Here is a 10,000-nt window from a genome sequence, read left to right on the forward strand (position 1 = left end):
GCCTTTTTTTTTCATGTCGTCTTTATTTTCTCCCTCCCTGACTATTACCTGTATTACATGTGTCTTAAAATGTCCATGTGGGCATTATGTGTATTTATGCAAGCTACTGGACACTTTAATCCCCCCCCGGGATCAATAAAGTTACTCTACTCTACTCTACTCTACTCTACTCTACTCTAATCAATCTGCTGTATAATTGTGTAACTGTATAACTGCATGCACAGATCAGAAAGGACTAAATTGGCACACGTCATTATTTGACCAAAGTGAATTTGCAGGGGGAGTGAACTCGGCCACCAGAGTGAATTCCAGGAGTGAAAAGTCTGTTTACTTTATTGAGCTATATGTAATGGCATTGTCCTGCAAAAAACAATTGAAATGTTCTTAGGTTATCTGATTATCTAAATCAAACAATGTCAAACAATGTCAATGACACATCAAGAGTGAATAAAGCAAATTCACGGTGTAACTCCTTTAGCTACCTGTTTGTTTTGATCATTCTTAGTGTGAACGTACCGTATGGTATGCGTTGGGGTGAGCGTGTGTGTGTGTGTGTGTGTGTGTGTGTGTGTGTGTGTGTGTGTGTGTGTGTGTGTGTGTGTGTGTGTGTGTGTGTGTGTGTTTGTGTGTGTGTGTGTGTGTGTGTGTTTTGCTACTCTTTAATGCATTGTCTTCTTCTTTACTCTTTGTAGGACAATGCTATCAGTGTTGCAACTGTACACTGTACCTTACCCTGTTCTGCTTTAAATTGCTCCTTGTAAGTGACTTTGAACAAAGGTGTCTGCTAATGTAATGTAATGTAATGTGTGTGTGTGTGTGTGTTTGTACAAGTAAATGCTGTAAACACATAACATAGGTTTAACAAAACTGCTAAGGCTAAAAAAATGTGGTAAACTAGTGACACACATAGTGCAACACACAATAGCGGAGTATATCACATTACAGTCTGTCTGGAGAAAAAAGAGTGAAGCAGAGTACAATAGAGGAATATATTCTCTTTCTGTCCTGTCTCTAGAAGTGAAGTAGAGTACAATAGTGGAATATACTCTACTGTATAATACAGTGAAGTAGAGTACAATAGTGGAATATACTCTCTTCCTGTATCTAGGAGTGAAGTATAGTACAATAAAGTAGAGTACATTCTCTTCCTGTATTACAGAAATGAAATAGAGTATAATAGTGGAATTTGTTCTCTACTTGTCAGTAAAAAAGTGGAGTATATTCTCTACCTGTATCTAGGAATGAGGTAGAGCTGAGTTTCCCAGCCTTTATTTGTCTTGCCTACCCCCTAAGTGTTTTTTTTTGTCATACTATGAGTATCCCCTCTCTATCTCTTCCTCTATCCCAGTGATTCTCAAAGTGTGGTCCGGGGACCACTGGTGGTCCGCGACACAGCTCAGGCGGTCCATGAGGAGATTTCTCATTTCCAAGGCAAGCTACAGTAGCAGTAGGCTTCATTTGTAACATTATTACAAAGCTAAACATAGCTGAAGTCATATTTTTAGCACAATAAGAGCTTGTAATGTGAAGAAAAAGCAAGTGATCTGCATCAAAATAAGCAGTGTCAAATTAGCACCCGTCAACTGTCAATTCAGTTGACAGGTGGTCCCTGAACATATTTGGTCGAACAAAGTGGTCCTCAGTCTGGAACAGTTTGAGAAACACTGCTCTATCCCAATGTGACTATGCTCCATCATTTTCTTCCATGTACTGTCCTGCAGTATGTCCACGTACTGCTAAGTAGTGTCCAGTAGTACAGTAGCTATATTTAAAATTCAATAGTGGAGTAGCTTCTCTTCCTGTCTCTCTAAGTGAAGTAGAGTGCAGTGCAATAGAGTGAGCTTATCTTCCTGTAGTACAGAAGTTAAGTAGAGTACAATCAGGGAAGCCGACAGGGGGGGCAAAGGGGTCAGTTGTCCCGGGCCCAGGAGGTGAGGAGGCCCAGTATTGCATCCTCATTACATTGCAAGTATCGGGTGAGGGGCCCTTTCGGATGACTTTGTCCTGGGCCCAGCCAAAGCTGTCGGCGGCCGTGAGTACAATATATTAGAGTAGCTTCTAATTGAATTACATTACATAGCATGACATGACATGACATTACATGACATTACATTACATTACATTACATTAGGCTTCTCCTCCTGTATTGCAGTAGTGAAGCAGAGTACAACAGTGGAGTGGAGTATCTTCTTTTCTTGTCAGTACAGTAGAGGAGTAGTTTTTTCCTCTTCCCTCGTCTGCCTCTGCTGCCAGTCACTTTCAAACGTCTCCACCAAGACAAGAGGCTGATGGAGGAAAACACTTGAAAGGGGAGCCGGCATTAGATCACCAAGACACGCACGGACGCACGCACGCACGCACACACACACACACACACACGCACACGCACACGCACACACACAGGCATGCACGCACACACATTAGATCACCGTCATTGGCTGCCTCTGCTTCATCTGGCTGCCTGGGAACTGTTGACAGATGTCACCACAGCATTAATGCGCACTAAAAATATAACACACACACACGCACGGATGCATACACGCACACGCGCACGTGTACACGCGCACGTGCATACACGCACGCCCACACACACATTCACACACACACACACACACACACACGCACGCACGCACGCACGCACACACACACACACACACACTAGCAACATACAATCTGGGAGAAGAGCAAAAATAGAGACCACTGATCCACTTTCGACAGATTTATGATATTTATTTCATTTTGTATTCTCTTTTTTGTCTCTGTCTCTCTCCCCAAAACTGAGACAATCATTCTCAACAGCACAGACAATTATTTGCATTCCGTGTGGGACATAAAGGACATGAATACTGAGCTCTAGTTCAATGGTGACACACTTCCCACCTGTGATCCGGAACAAGGGTAGATAATAGAAGTCGATACATGACTGTCTGTCATAGCCGGTAGCCCCATTATCTGACAGTTGCCATGTATAGTTCAGGTGAAGACTAACAGTGTAAATGAGCGAGGACACACATACGGCTGCTGCTGCTGCTACGCTAAAATCTGTGGGATACACAGGGCCGCTACGCTACGCTAGGTCTGCTCTCCCGCTAATGTGTTTACGTAAGGGCTTCAGTGAGCCCGCTCGCCGCACCGCGTGGGTCTTTTGTTTCGAAATGGTAACATAATGCAATAACGTTTGGGAGCCGGTGTTTTGATTGGGAAAGGAGAGCCGTGGCGAGTTAACTGCCACAGCTAAGTGAGAACATAATATTGGCGTCCATCATTTCGACTCGCTAACGGGGGCTCGGTTTCAGCCTTTTCGGAAATCAAATTAGTCTGCCAGACAGCCAATTTGTGTTTTTGTTTGGTCAAATGTGGCCGCTGTGGCACTGAAGGGACTAACCCGACCCCCCCTCTATGGTAACCTACATGGCTCATGCAGACGTCTCTGGGACAGAAACAAGCAATTAGGGGGACAGTGTTGCGCTCCACTTGCGGCTGCGCTGCTCTCATAGACACGGCTCAGCTTTATGTTCAAAACAGATTTCCGGAGAGAGGGTAGGTTTTACAGGTGACTGACAGGGATAAGCGGCAACCCCCTCCTCCAACACACACACACACACACACACACACACACACACACACACACACACACACACACACACACACACACACACACACACACACACACACACACACACACACACACACACCATGAAAGAACTTGAGAGCTCTGAATTCTCACAGAACTTCTGCAGAAATATCCGGCCCTGGCCAGCATGTGTGACAGTTGTCCAATTGACAGACAGCGACCATAAGCTCACAGACAGACTAAACTCAATACATATTACTGAGATAAAAAACACAATGAGAAGCATTGTTATTGTAATTCACCTAAAGTAAACAGGGGTGGGTTTCTCGAATCCGACCAAAATTAGCCTTCGGACCAAGTAAGTCCGAACGAAGTCCGACACAACAACTAACCAACAACTATGATTTCTCGAAACCCTCAGACCATCGTGGTCCGATATAGGTACAAAGTAAGTCCGATGAAATTCCAACCAAGTAAGTTCAGACGCACAATGAAGTTGTCTCGCCTCAGCTCGGGTGCATTTATCGCAAAGCAGTGACGCTACCACAGTACCTGTCAAATGCAGTAATTAGCCTACATCCCTATCAAAACCACAAATCTTTGTCAACACAATCGCGTTCCCGAATTCACCCCTTCAACTGCAGTTATCAAATGCGACATTACAATCCATCATGCATTTAAAAAAAAAAAACTTAGCCTACGTTTTGTATAGGCCTAATGTTTGGATTAATATTGTATAACCTACCACTAATTTGGAAGCACAGTTGGTGGGTGAGTGGTTAAAATGTCGGAATATCATACACGTTTGCCATTTCCTTATTGGTGGCGTGACTTCAATCTACAGTGAATAAAGTAGCCTAGCCTATAATAACCATCCATCACATCCAGAACGGCAAGCGAAGTCATTCTCATGCTCATAGGCAATGCAACACTTTCAACAGGTCATGGCCACGCACTGGACAGTGTAATGAAAAGGAACACAGGAGTCGTACACTGGAGCTGAATGCAGAATCAAAAACTGTATTAAACAAAGCCGAAAAAAGTAAATAAAACCGACAGACAAGGGACAAACGCATTGGACATTGCTGCTTGAAATGATCACTGAAATTACGCCCGAGAATTAATAAAACATATCAAGATGTTTATGTAATTTTCCAGTCTGCAAGTGACGCGCAACGTAAGAAAAGGTGGGCCTGCCCTTATTGCCGTTGTAGCCTACATAAAGACGCACAGGAAGTGATGGAAGGATGGATGAAGTAGTAGTCCTATTAGACAGGTCATCAGCTGGGAAAATTAGGCCTTTCGTCCTACCGCACTTTTCTCTGTGGATTACTGACCAGAAGCCCTATTGGAAGAAATTAAAACATGGGGCCACGTCAATTTTTGCTCAGAATTCAATATGGCCGCCATTTTCCAAAATGACTTGTTTTCATGCATTATTACATTGTACTATAAGGTGATATTCATGAACGATGAACTACTTTCAGCACTATTCTGTCCTATTTCCTTACATACATGTTTACAAAGGTTGACTAAACTAAAAGAAATGAAAATAAAGTTGGCCACCTTGCAATATCCAAAGGAAAGTGCTGAAAATAATGATTGAAATGTACATACAGAGTCTATGGCTGCGAAAATTAGGCCTATTGTCCTGTCAGGGTTTTCACAGTGGATTACAAACCAGAAGGCCTATTGAAAAAGATGAAACTCGGGGCCATCTATGTGCTCAAAAATTCAAAATGTTCTCTGTTTTTCAGAATGGCAGACTTTCACACATTTTTCTCAGTACTGTAAGGCCATAATTACCAATAAAGATGACATTTTCAGTTAAATTGTCCTATCTCCTTACAGACGTGAGTATAAAGGTTGTCTAGAAAAAGGCATGAATATATATACAGGGGGTGGACAAAATAACTGAGACACCTGTCATTTTAGTGTCATTTAGTTCCTCTTGCATCCACAGTTAATCCTGTTGGATGTGGTTCATCCTTCTTGGTGGTATGCAGACATTACCTTGGATACTGTGGCTCTTGATACATCACAAAGACTTGCTGTCTCTGTCAAAGATGCAACAGTTACACAGAATTTCTCCTTTTTGAACTCTGACATGTCACCCATAATGTTGTGTGCATTGCAAAATTTTGAGCAAAACTGTGCTCTTACCCTGCTAATTGAACATTCACACTTCACTTTACTGGTGCAATGTGCCATTAATGAAGATTGGCCAACAGGCTGGTTCACTTGAGCCATTAAACTTCCAACACTAAAATGATAGGTGTCTCAGTTATTTTGTCCACCCCCTGTATCTTGCCACTTTGAAATATCCAAAGGAATGTTGTCAAATGATTGAATTTCACAAACACAGTGGACTGCTGAAAAAAGGCTGCCAAACTGTGTGTGTGTGTGTGTGTGTGTGTGTGTGTGTGTGTGTGTGTGTGTGTGTGTGTGTGTGTGTGTGTGTGTGTGTGTGTGTGTGTGTGTGTGTGTGTGTGTGTGTGTGCATGCACTTGTGTGTGTGTGTGTGTGGGTGCGTTTGTATGTGTGTGTACGTGTGCACGTGTGCCTGAGTGCGCTTTTCTCAAGTGTGTGTGGCCAGTGTGCTTCTTTACATACACTGACATAGACACAGTAGACCGGGTATGTGTGTGTTGGGGGGGGTGGGGGGGGGGGGTGGTTAGGGGGGACCGAACGATGTGGAGGAGCGGGGGGATGAATGAGGGGGTGAGTGGGGGTAGGGGGGCAGACTGGGGTTGGGGGGGAATGAGTCGGGGTTGAATTAGGAGGTGTGTGTGTGTGTGGGGGGGGGGGCAGAATAGTGTGTGGGGGGTTCGGGGGGGCAGAATAATGTGTGTGTGTGTGGGGGGGGTAAGTTGAGTCGGGGTGGTTGACCTGACAAACCTTTCACATTGGATGGGGGGTGGGCGAGTATTTTGTGGGGGGTGGGTGGAGAATGAGTCAGGGGGGTTGAGCGTGGGGGGCAGAATAGTGGGGGGTGAGTGAGGGGTGGGGGGGGCAGAGTAGCATGGGAAGGATGAGTGAGGGGGTGGNGGGGCAGAATAGTGTGTGGGGGGGGATGAGTGAGGGGGTGGAGGAGGCAGAATAGTGTGTGGGGGAGAGACACTGTAGAGCAGGGGAAAGACGACCGGGGGATACGCGCCCGCGCTCGGACGCACGCACACTCACCCTTGCTTTATGCAAAAAAATGTAGGCCTGAAAAACTTTTGGTCAGAGATCTAATGTCAGAAATCAACCAGTACTCTCCCCCATCCTTCTCCATGACTGAGGTACCCTGAGCATGGTACCGTCCCGCCGCACTGCTCCCCATGGGGCGCCACTGAGGGCTGCCCCCTTGCACGGGTGAGGCATAAATGCAATTTTGTTGTGTGCAGTGTGCAGTGTTCACTTGTGTGCTGTGGAGTGCTGTGTCACAATGACAATGGGAGTTGGAGTTTCCCAATGGGCTTTCACTTTTTCACTATAGGAAATTTACATCTTTCTGTTGCCAACCTTTGTACTCACGTTTTTGTACTCACGTCTGTAGATAGGAGATAGGACAGAATTTCACTGAAAATAGGTTGTCTTTATTGATAATTATGGTCTTACAGTATTGAAAAAAAATTATGAAAGTCTGCCATTCTGAAAAACAGAGAACATTTTGAATTTTGGAGCACATTTGAGATGGCAACCAGCTGGTGAATCTTTTTCAATAGGCCTTCTGGTCTGTAATCCACTGCGAAAACCCTGACAGAACGATAGGCCTAATTTTCGCAGCCATAGACTCTGTATGTGCATTTCAATCATTATTTTCAGCACTTTCCTTTGGATATTGCAAGGTGGCCAACTTTATTTTCATTTCTTTTAGTTTAGTCAACCTTTGTAAACATGTATGTAAGGAAATAGGACAGGATAGTGCTGAAAGTAGTTCATCGTTCATGAATATCACCTTATAGTACAATGTAATAATGCATGAAAACAAGTCATTTCGGAAAATGGCGGCCATATTGAATTCTGAGCAAAAATTGACGTGGCCCCATGTTTTAATTTCTTCAAATAGGGCTTCTGGTCAGTAATCCACAGAGAAAAGTGCGGTAGGACGAAAGGCCTAATTTTCCCAGCTGATGACCTGTCTATATGGAATGGGGCGTCAATGTCTGTAAACATGGCACATTCAAAGTCCTTCAACGTCGGAAAAGACCTGTCAACACAATCATATCCCCATAATCCACCCCATTAAATACAGTAACCAAATGTCGGCCTACCCATCACTATCGCCATCAATGCCTGAAGAGCAATGGGCGGTGAATGGTAAGCGCAAAGGCATAATCGCAGCTGCGTTTTCAGTGTCTGTGACAAGATTGCGATTCCCTCCGTATGATAGGCCTACATTAAGCGCTGGTGCCTTTTCCACTGCGCAACTGTTTATCCACCCTCTCTCTGTGTGCGTAAAGTGGCCAATCTACGCGTGCTGTTGTGCGCGCGTGTGGAGCTGTGGCATCAGAGAGTCTTTGCCTTGCAGCCACGCACGCAGTCACATTAAGGCCAAGTAACTAACTGCTTTTCACCTGCATTTTACAAAGACACAAAACGATGTCCTAGTTTACACACAGAGAGAAACAAGGGCACGATGTGCTGCATTGTTTTCTGATCCCCCTGACTGCACCACATGACAGACACATCGTGCGCCATGGGCCATATGGCGCTACTTGGAGTGTGCTCAGCTGCTCACTGCTGAAACTATATTTGTTTTAACAGTATCCTATTGGCCGGCTGCTTGTGACAGGCTTGTATTACAGTAGTAGAATTGAAATGAAAAGAAGAATATGAATACTATGAAATAAGAACTAGTAACGCGAAGAAGTGTCCAGTTCTTGTCATCACGCTTGCCTTTCCGAGTGCCTTTCCATTACGCACTATTCCAACAGGCTATGCAGTTGCATAATGTCCATTTTTGAACTTGTTGTAGCCTATGATGTCGTGTGGAGTTCTTGTAGACTATAGCATGCAATGCAAGGAAAACGAGAAGGATCCCCGCACACTGGTGGCTTTTTTAATGTAGCCATATTTTTTTTACATGAAGCCTATTTCCATGTAGCCTATGCTTGTTGGAATTTAATGAAAATATACAATTTTTTCCTACATGTGTGGAGATAGGTGAGTGGTTAAATAGGCCTATTCTGCATTCAGACGAGATGCTGCTGTTGGTGTGGGTTCAAATCCCGATGGTAATCAAACAAGGTTATTTTATTGGCGCCGCTTTTTGATTGGAAGCCGTGAAGCACCATTGTGGAACATGGAATTTCCTACTATATTTGGACAATATTTTTCCATATTTGAACACTGTGTTGGTGTGTTTTTTTACAGCCCTCTTCCTAACATGACTAGATATTTGGTGTAAGAGGCGTGTGCACTTGGTGGCAGTAATCGATCGATGTTGCTTGAACTCTGCCTGAACCCGCCCCAAACCCACGAGAGAGAGTGACATGCTTCCCAAAACAAAGGTGAACTAGCTAACCATGCTATTCGTTCAAAATCTGACAGTAGTACTGACGAACAGCCCCTACTTCGTTTTGCATCAACATCTGAGTCGTTCGCTTAAGCACCGGACGAACGACTAACTACATTACTTGTAAACATTGGGACTTTGTAAGTCCGAACTAAGTGTTCCAGAAACAGTTTTGTCGCACCTGAGTCGTTAGTTGCTAAGCAAGTTAGCAACTAAGCTCTCGAGAAACTAGCCCCAGTACGATCAACAAAAAAAACTTATCTTGCAGTCACAAACAAACAACCTATTCTGATGTTTCGACGAAAAACAGCCACAAGCAATTTACTAATGTTTCAATAATCAAGCAAACGATTGCGTGAAAACAGACAAGAACAAAGACAAAACATACAAGCTACAGCAGGTAGGCCACCAAGTGTTTATTTCTCACACCACCACTCAACCATAGTTGCTTCGGTTACACTTTAGGGACTGTTCGTTATTTATTTTTGGGGTCACCGGAAGAAAATAGGGGAGGGTCGTGTCATTTTTTTCATAGCTGCAGGGAGGGTCATCAAAGGTTTTTTAAGCTCGCTAGGGCAGGGTCAGCCAAAAATGTTTGGCCAATTTATTACAAAAAGCATTCCAAAGTAGGGTCATCAAAGCGTTGAAGCTCTCTAGGGGAGGGTTATGCAAAATTTGACGATCAAAGGTGTACATCTTCCGACAACCCCAAAAACAAATAACGAACAGTCCTTCACATGACACCGGCGTCATGCACATGACGTGACAGTGACACAACAGTGTCAACACTGGAGATGTACAGGATTCAAGATCCGGTTCCGGATCCGGCAGGATAATAGGGTTTTTCAGACTATCCGGATCCGGCAGGATCTTAAGCAGTGGATCCGGTATCCGGCAGTTACCTAAAAATCAGGATCTGGGGC

This window comes from Engraulis encrasicolus, chromosome 4, assembly GCF_034702125.1.
Source record: "Engraulis encrasicolus isolate BLACKSEA-1 chromosome 4, IST_EnEncr_1.0, whole genome shotgun sequence".
NCBI lineage: Eukaryota > Metazoa > Chordata > Actinopteri > Clupeiformes > Engraulidae > Engraulis > Engraulis encrasicolus.